Consider the following 9,768-nt stretch of genomic DNA (forward strand, 5'->3'; position numbering starts at 1 on the left):
CAAAGTAATATCTCTGCTTTTGAATATGCTATCTAGGTTGGTCATAACTTTTCTTCCAAGGAATAAGCGTCTTTTAATTTTATGGCTGCAGTCACCATCTGCAGTGATTTTGGAGCCCCCCAAAATAAAGTCTGACACTGTTTCCACTGTTTCCCCTGTTTCCCCATCTATTTGCCATGAAGTTATGGGACCAGATGCCATGATCTTCGTTTTCTGAATATTGAGCTTTAAGCCAACTTTTTCACTCTCCTCTTTCACTTTCATCAAGAGGCTTTTTAGTTCCTCTTCACTTTCTGCCAGAAGGGTGGTGTCATCTGCATATCTGAGGTTATTAATATTTCCCCCAGCAATCTTGATTCTAGCTCATGCTTCTTCCAGCCCAGCATTTCTCATGATGTACTCTGCATAGGAGTTAAATAAGCAGGGTGACAATATACAGCCTTGACATACTCCTTTTCCTATTTGGAACCAGTCTGTTGTTCCATGTCCAGTTACCACCTTTTGTTATATAAATTTTATAATACAAAAGAAATTGAAATTAGCATAGAATTAAATGGAAATCAATAGACACATTATAATATTTTCTTCATCTTAAAGGATCATCTAGGTACATAACATTTTGGAGATTTTTCTACATGTCACAGAGATTGTATGGGTTTGCTTGGGCCACTGAAGCAAGATACCACAGACTAGATTTTTGCACAGTTTTTTTTCACAGACATTTATTTTTTTCAGTTTTGATGGCTGGAAGTCCAAAGTCAAGGTTTCAGCAGGGCTGGTTTCCTCTCTCCTTGACTTGAAGACATCTGCCTTCTTGCCACCTCTCTACCCGTGAGCCCTCTGTGCATGCATACCTGCTGACTTTCTGTGTGTCCAAGTCCCTCTTTTTATAAGGGTGACGCCAGTCAGATTGGATTAGGGTCCACCCTAAGAGTCTCATTTTAGTTTAGCCACCTGTTTAAAGGTTCTGGCTCCAAATACAGCCACTCTGAGGCACTGGGATTAGGACTTCACGTGGGAATTTTGACAGGACACAGCTCAACTCATAACAGAGTCTCTCCCAGGAAATAGTCCAGTGGTCTCCACAGGAAAACACAAAATCTGATGTCCAACACTGGGGCTGAAGAGAGGGCTCTTGGGGGCTTTTCTCAAGCCATTAGCTGACTACTTGTATCCCTGCCCCTGGGGATAATGCTGCCCCTGTTGTATAACTATGAGACCCTCTTTCCCAGACACCCAGGTCAGTTCTCTAAATCAGGTAATGTCAGGCCATTGGCCAACTTCCCAGAGGTGACAGATCACCACTGCCAACCTCACAAAGGGGAAATGCAAAGGAACCCTCAAGAGTTTTTGCACAGTGCTAGACTGTCGGCCTGCAGACTTTCCCAGCTGTGGAAGTACCAACCAGGACACAGGAGAGTCTGATATTGGAGATCTGGGATGAATTAATTCACAAAACTCCTTCTGACATGGTGATGGGGTAGAGGTCCTATGCAGGGCTGGTCCTTAGCAACAGCTTCAAGGAATGTCCTTTTATGTACTCCCTTCCCTCTTTGAACATTCTCTGCCCTCAGATCTTCCAGGGCTATCACTGTAGTTCATGAGACTCCCTAATTCATATCCCTAGGTCTATTTCTTTCTTTTTTTTTTTTTTTTAAAGAGGCTCAAGTGAAGTGGGAGACAATCAATCCAAAGGAATAAATATCTAATGTTGGAATTTGGAACACTAGCATTCTGCTGCTTCCAAAGGGGACTTCAGTGAGAAAGAGTTAAGATCTGCCTCCAGATGGTACTGATTCCATGCTGGGAAGCAAGGTGGGGTAGTGACCTCCTGGTTGGGGAAGGCAGAGTAGCAGTCACAAGGGAACAGATGAAGGGAAGACAGGGCTCAGTGGGAGGGTTAGACAAAGCCTCTGGAGTTCTACCACCTGAGCGTGACTCCTGGGTCTGCTGCTTCCTATTGGCTATTTACTCTCTGCCTCAGTTTCCTCATTTTAAAGCTTAGATAACTCTAGTGTCCATCTCACAGTTTTAAATGAGAGAACACTAGTAAAGTGTTTACCACAGTGCCTGACACATAAGTACCAACACCATCAGCTGCTACCATTATACAGGGTTGTCAAATCAGGAGACTTAAACTAAGGCAAGCACACAGCAAGTTTATCTCTCTTCAAAAGTGACGGGGACCTGTGGGATGATGGACTTCTGGTGGTGACTTTTTCCTACCACAGAATGTAAATACGTGAGGTTAGGATTTTAATTCGGAGAAGGCAATGGCACCCCACTCCAGTACTCTTGCCTGGAAAATCCCATGGACGGAGGAGCCTGGTAGGCTGCAGTCCATAGGGTCGCTAAGAGTCGGACACAACTGAGCGACTTCACTTTCACTTTTCACTTTCATGCATTGGATAAGGAAATGGCAACCCACTCCAGTGTTCTTGCCTGGAGAATCCCAGGGACAGGGGAGCCTGGTGGGCTTCTGTCTATGGGGTCGCACAGAGTCGGACACGACTGAAGTGACTTAGCAGCAGCAGCAGCAGAATTTTAATTATTTCGGCAGGGTAGCAAGGCTTTTCAGGGCAAGATGGGAATAAGAGTTAACAGGCAAATGCTTATTTTTAATTCCTGGCAATACTGCAAAGAGATCAGGTGAACAGATCCAAGGACTTCAGCTCTGGGACATGATGGTGATAATAAGAGTAAAAATTGGCCAGGAAAATTTTAACCTTGACGTCAAAGCCCAGACTAACCATTCTTAAGCTTTCAGGGGATCATGAACCCCTCAGCGAACCTGACGGGTCTGCGTGCTCTTCCCAGGAAAAGCCTCACATGCAATCAAAACTACACAGAATTCCAGAGTGACCCTGGATCCCTTAAAGCCCATCCATGGATCCTGAGGGAGTCTGACAAATGAGAATCTTTTGTGGGAGAAAGAAAAGCCTGCAGACTGCCAGAACTGATGTCAGGAAGGATCTAGGAGCAAATACATCAGGGTCAAAGGCTGAGCCAGGCCACTGGGTTCCTGAGGAAGCCCTCTGGGGAGCTGCTGGGCCGTGACATGATGTTTGCATTCAAAAGCAATCTCCAGGACTTCCCTGGTGGTCCAAGGGTTAAGAATCCACCTGCCAATGCAGGGGACATGAGTTTGATTCCTGGTCCAGGAAGATTCCAAATACTGCGAGGCAACTAAGCCCGTGCGCCACAACTACGGAGCCTGTACTCTAAAGCCTGTAGTCTGCAACAAGAGAAATCACTGCAATGAGAAGCCCTTGCTCTGCAACTAGAGAAAGCCTGTGCACGTTAGTGAACACCCAGTGCAGCCAAATATAAATACAATAAATTTAAAGAAATTTTTAAAGTGATCCCCACTGTGGATATAGACTTCCATGAACACTTAAACCAATGGTGTGCACAGGGCCGTGAGGATGCTGTGTAGGTGGGCAGTGGGGTGCAGACAGGAAGGAGTAGACAATAGGGGAAGGACTGAGCAGGACGCAGCATTGTTCCCCATTGGTGGAGAAACCTTCCTCGGTGACCCCAGGAGAACAGAGGAAGAGGGGGATCAGTGCAAATGTGAGTGGTGACAGGGGGAGACCTCGCCGACCTCCCCTGCAGCCCCGCCACTGTCCCTGCTGTGCACAGATGTGGGGATCCCAGAATCACCCTGGATCACACCCTCTATCCCACCCTACTTCCTGCTTATCTCAAAACCATGTCCTTCTGAACGTCTGCCGCAGCCCTCATCACCCACTGCCATGACTCACCCAGTCTCCTAGTGTCTCCCTGCTATCCCCCTGCCTTCTTTTATTTATGCCCCACACTGCAGCCAACAAGCTCTTCCTCAAAGGGAAATCCAACTGCACCCTCAGAATAAGATGCTGCCCCCTGAATATGCCTCTAGCAGTGATGGCCTTGTTCCCATATTCCCCATGGGTGCCATCCTCAGGCTTTCCAGGACCTGAACCATGCCCCCTACCCCCTGCCTGGCCAGCTCCCACTCCGCCTTCAGGTCTTGGGGGGACATCCCTGGTGCCCTCCTTTAGGATGTCTCTTCTACTCTCTCCTCCACCTCCAACATTGCTCACCACGACCTCAGACTCCAGCCAGCAGAACTATTGACATGCAGTTCCCTCCCAGTGTCTCTTCTCCACTCCGGGCCACTTCGTCCTCCTGCCTCAGTGGCTGCTGATGGGTTCAGTCTGATCACTTCCAGTGCCTTCCCTAGCCTCCCAGGACTGGCCCTGCCTTCCATGTGCCCTTAACCCGCAGATCTGCCCCAGCAGAGGTCTCTCCTCACCTCTTCTTTCTGGGCAGGGCCTGGGCCTTGGGCTGTCTTGCGTATTACTGCATTCCTGCAAGGATGAGTAGATTAACATACTGACACACTTACAGCAGTGCCTGGAAAGTAGTAAACTCAAGAGTCGGCTATTATTACTGTTGCTGATGTTGTCATCAGGTTCATTATTATGATCATTTACAGCTATAGTCTCAGCACCTGACATGTGGTAGCATCCAATAAATTTTCGCTAAGAGAATGAACGGATGATAAAACTCGGTAAGTGTATCATTGCAGTCATCTTTGCGCTTTTTGCTTTTGTTTAAATGTTTTTTTTTTTTAAGACTCACTTTATGCTCTTCAAAATGACTAGGATAAGGAATCTGGAGCCAGCAAACCTTGAAACTGAAGTAGAGAAAGGCCAGTCCAAAGTTACACCCAAAGCTGCCAGCTGAATCTGGGGACGTGACATGGCATGTCCAGGTTTTGCTGCCCTCTCCCCCTTCAGAATTAAGTTTCTAGAAGAATTTGCTGGGGGTTGGAGGGGGTGGGGGGGTAGGGGGGAGGAGGGCCCTCCAGAAGTTCTCGTCTCCTGATCTTGCTTTCTCTAGCCCCGGCTGCTGCACAGAGAGGGGAGGAGGGTGGTGGAGTGCACACATTGGGGTGAGATTTCATTTACTTGCGTTCATTTGTGTCACTTAATTATCGCGGTCTCGGGCCTCTTCCAATAAATGTGTTTTCCTAACCCACAGCCTCTGGGCTATCATTCTCACCGTATCTATTATGACTGAATGGCTTCTTGGGAACAGAGCGACCTTCTCCTCTGAATTGCGAGCTAAGTAGGGCATACTAAAGAGCTTCCTGCCCTTCATGAGAGGGAGGTGGCGGGCCAGCCCCTGTGCTCTGGTGACCAACGCTTGTCATTTCACTGGCTGTCACCTGCTGAAACAATGGGACTGGAGGCTTATACAACAGTGCACCCAGCTGCAGCCCAACGAGGAGTCAAACCACAGCCTCCAGGAAGGAGCAGGAGCCTGCTTATTTAAGCAACTGGTAAAGCTCATTCATCTTGATCTGTTGGCTTCTCCAGGGGAATATGAAGGTGCCGAGTTTACATTGAGCAAAAAGCAGCACCACCTAGGAGACAATTTAGATCCTAGGTGCACCAAACATTTCTATTCAAAGAGAATTTGCTGCCTGTACAAGGTTTTACTTCCTTCTGCTCAACACTTCGAGTTAAAATTCTTTTCTCTCCTGCCCTCCAAAATAGACCGCACAGGGCAGCAGAAGCTGGGTGTCTAATTGCAAATTCCATAAACAAATGAGCAGCTGTCTCCATACTGACAAATGCATGTCTTTTGTCTTTCCAGACGCTTCCAAAAGAAATGCACAGTGAACAGAGTACTGTATGCTTTTTGGGAAACAGATTTACCTTCTTAATTATGTTTTTACTTGCCCTCGGGTTAAAATTAGTTTGCCTTGCCTGAGCTGACACCAGCTTGAGTGGAAAGAGATGGTTGGCGCGCTCTAGGGAAGGAAAGAGGATCTGATGGGAGCCATCTGCTGCTGGGACTCTGTGAGAACGATGTCTCTGAAGACCTGCCTCTAAGGGCTGAGAGTTACGCAAGGTCACCATGAGGCAGGAGCCAGATGGGCCCCAGAGTGAACAGGGGTGAACAGCCAGAGTTTGCCCCCTGTGGACAGAGACCCCAAGCAAGAGAAGAACTGGGCCCTGCCCAGGTAAGAGATAAAAGGCCACATATTCCTCATTCTGAAAGTCAAGGAGACCTTCCTGACTACACACGCACAGAAGGGCTCCTTGAAGATCAAGAAGAGAGGGAGCATCACCTCATAGTGATGCCAACCTACCCCTAGGCCTCTTCACTGGAATTCATCTTGGCTAAGAGATGTTCTCACACACATGGGAGGACCCCGAGATAAACCAAACCTGGATGCAGAATCAGGCAAAGCAAGATGATCCTCCAAAGAAAGCTCAGCAGAAAGGCCCTATGTAAGGGATTCAAACTACCATGAGGGCACAGCTTTTTCTCTGAGCCCACCCATGTGTCTATTCACATGTACTCTTCTTCCTCCCAATAAACACTTTACTGGTTTCACTACTTTCTGTCTCTGTGTGGAAATTCATTTTTTACAGCTGATGGGCCAGGGCCTTATCACTGGTCAATGGTCCCTGGTGGTCTAGTGACTAGAATTCAGCCCTCTGTAATCTCTGGCCAGGAACCGAAATCCTGCTCCAAGCCACTGCAGGCCGAGAGCACCCGAGATCAACCACTCTCTCACTCACACAAAAGCTACTTCTAGGGTGGGTTGCAAAGACGTCACACAGCAGTTTTGGGGGGAGTTATCATCACTTGCTGGGGACAGGTGTCTCTCCAAACTCACACATCCTCAGGATTAGCCTGTCAGCGGAGAAATGGAAATCTGGACCCTGATCTTCATGCTCAGTCAAGGATGGAGGCTTCCTTTAAACCCTCTTTAGCCACAATCCCCTTGTGGACGTGGGAGCTGCATCTACAGTCAAATCTGATTAACTCTGTTCAACCAAGACTCGACGGTTAGCTCTAAATAAGAAACAGACACTGAGGCTGGCCCTGGCATCGCAAGCCCCCACTTCTCCGCTGCTGGCAAAAGAGGAAAATCATTAGTCAAAGACAGACTGAGTCAATACCTAGAATAGTCAAATTCACAGAGTCAGAAGGTACATCAGTAGATGCCAGGGGCTGGGGGTAGAGGGTGGAGTGGGGACTTAGTGTTTAATGGGAATAGAGTTTCAGTTTAAGAAGGGAAAAAACTCCAGAGATGGATGAGGCTGAGAGTTGCACAACAATGTGAATGTATTTAGTGCCTCTGAACTGTACAGTTAAATATGGTTAAAATAGTATGTTTCATGGTCTTCCCTGGTAGCTAAGGTGGTAAAGAATCCACCTGCAATGCAGAAGATCCTGGTTCAATTCCTGGATTGGGAAGATTCCCTGGAGAAAGGATAAGCTACCCACTCCAGTATTCTTGGGCTTCCCTGGTGGCTCAGACAGTAAAGAATCCATCTGCAATGTGGGAGATCTGGATTCAATCCCAGGGTTGGGAAGACCTCCTGGAGGAAGGCATGACAACCCACTCTAGTACTCTTGCCTGGAGAATCCCCATGGACAGAGGAGCCTGGTGGATTACAGTCCCTGGAGTCACAAAGAGTCAGACACAACTGAGAGACTAAGCACACAGCACAGTATATTTCATATTATGTGACTTTTAACACAATAAAAAAACAGCAATGAGCACACACAAAAAAACAAAGACAGACGTCATCATGCAAGCCCCAAAGTCTTCACATGCCTGTAGCTAATACACTAGGCAAAGAGAAGTGCTATCTGCTACCTCTAGCCTGTCACTTTCCAACCTGCGAGCTAATTTTAGAAGTTCTAGCAGATAGAAATGCTAAAGTAGGTGCTTCTGGGTCTGCAAAATTCACCATGGGCAGCCTCTTATGAAATCTGAGTGAGAAATAACTTTCATTGCATTAAACCACCGATATTTGGAGGTTTTTTTAGCTTCCCCTGATGGCTCAGATGGTAAAGAACCTGCCTGCAATGCAGAAGACCTGGGTTTGATCCTTGGGTTGGAAAATTACCTAGAGAAGGGAATGGCAACTCACTCCTGTATTCTTGCCTGGAGAAGTCCATGGACAGAGTAGCCTGGTGAGCTACAGTCCATGGGGTTGCAAAGAGTTGGACATGACTAAGTGACTAACACTAAGCCTTCCCCTACTGTAGTAGTTAGCATTAGCTTAACTAATACAGCTTAATATTTATGAGGTAACAGTGACAGATTTTCATAGGTCACAGTTTCCTCCTCCACTGGAACCATATTGTGGATCCAGAAAGATACCTTCTCAGTACATAGAAATTAGTTCATTGGTTTTGGCAAACAGACAAGATAATGAAAGAGAAGGCTACTCCTTCCAAGACTATGCTGAGAAAAAAGAAGGCAGGTGAAAGGAATCTTGAAAAGAGATTTTAAGCTTCTAGTCAGTAAGAGTGATTTTATAAAGCATGTCTTTATGATGTTCCCAGTATACTTGAAAGGTGATGAGTGGTGGGAAGTGACATTCCCGTGTTATGAAGGAGAAAATGAATGTTTAACTTTGCTGAGAAATTCGTCAAATCAAGGCTGCTGGTTTTCTGGCTCCCATTCCACCGGTGAATGAGCTTTTGCAAATAAGACTACAGATATTACCATATCAAAGGAGGTGGGTACGCTGCTCTCCTCCACTGTGATCACACAAAGAGAAAGCTCACACTGGAATCACTACTTTCCCTACAATCCTTTCCCAATTTAAATTCTAATTAGATAAATTCCAGCGTAGGCGAGATAACACAGGATGGAGCCTCAGCTCCCTGCCAGAAGAATTGTCAGAGCCCTTGGAAAGAAAGGGGGTGAGGGAAGTAGAATGGGGGTGGACAGAAAGAATGCTCCTTTCTCTTCCACAGACCATTCCATGAGGATTGTCACAGGGTCCGGTGGCACTGTATGCTCACTCTCTATGCAAATAAGCCTTTTAAAATTTTTATTCATTTTTAATTGGAGGATACTTGCTTTACAATATTGTGTTGGTTTCTGCTATTCATATATCCACATGAATCAGCCATAAATATACACATGTCCCCTCCCTCTTGAACCTCCCTCCCACCTCCCACTCCACCCTACCCCTCTAGGTTGTCTAGAGCACCAGATTTGAGCTCCCTGCTTGCATCATACAGCAAATTTCTACTGCTATCTAATTTTACACATGGTAATATACATATTTCAATGCTAGTCTCTCAATTCATTGCACCCTCTCCTTCCCCAGCTGTGTCCACAAGTCTGTCCCTGCATCTATGTCTCCATCGCTGCCCTGCAGATAGGCTTAGCAGCACCATCTTTCTAGATTTCATATATAGGTGTATAGATGGCTAATAAACACATGAAATTAAAAGACGCTTACTCCTTGGAAGGAAAGTTACGACCAACCTAGATAGCATATTAAAAAGCAGAGACATTACTTTGCCAACAAAGGTCTGTCTAGTCAAGACTATGGTTTTTCCAGTGGTCATGTATGGATGTGAGAGTTGGACTGTGAAGAAGGCTGAGTGCTGAAGAATTGATGCTTTTGAACTGTGGTGCTGGAGAAGACTCTTGAGAGTCCCTTGGACTGCAAGGACATCCAACCAGTCCATTCTAAAGGAGATCAGTCCTGGGTGTTCATTGGAAGGACTGATGATAAAGCTGAAACTCCAATACTTTGGCTACCTCATGCGAAGAGTTGACTCATTGGAAAAGACTCTGATGCTGGGAGGGATTGGGGGCAGGAGGAGAAGGGGACGACAGAGGATGAGATGGCTGGATGGCATCACCGACTTGATGGACGTGAGTCTGAGTGAACTCCGGGAGTTGGTGATGGACAGGGAGGCCTGGCGTGCTGCAATTCATGGGATCGC

At 46.7% G+C, this 9,768-nt stretch overlaps 1 long non-coding RNA gene across 1 annotated transcript; it reads left to right on the forward strand.

Moving 5' to 3' along the window:
- Positions 1-4,834: 4,834 nt before the first annotated feature.
- Positions 4,835-6,397, forward strand: LOC120852808. The gene is made up of 2 exons (XR_005718656.1): positions 4,835-4,939; positions 5,647-6,397. It is a non-coding gene; the product is annotated as an uncharacterized LOC120852808 (long non-coding RNA).
- The last annotated feature ends 3,371 nt before the right edge of the window (positions 6,398-9,768 follow it).

Source organism: Oryx dammah, unplaced genomic scaffold (assembly GCF_014754425.2).
Source record: "Oryx dammah isolate SB20612 unplaced genomic scaffold, SCBI_Odam_1.1 HiC_scaffold_26, whole genome shotgun sequence".
NCBI classification, from domain to species: domain Eukaryota; kingdom Metazoa; phylum Chordata; class Mammalia; order Artiodactyla; family Bovidae; genus Oryx; species Oryx dammah.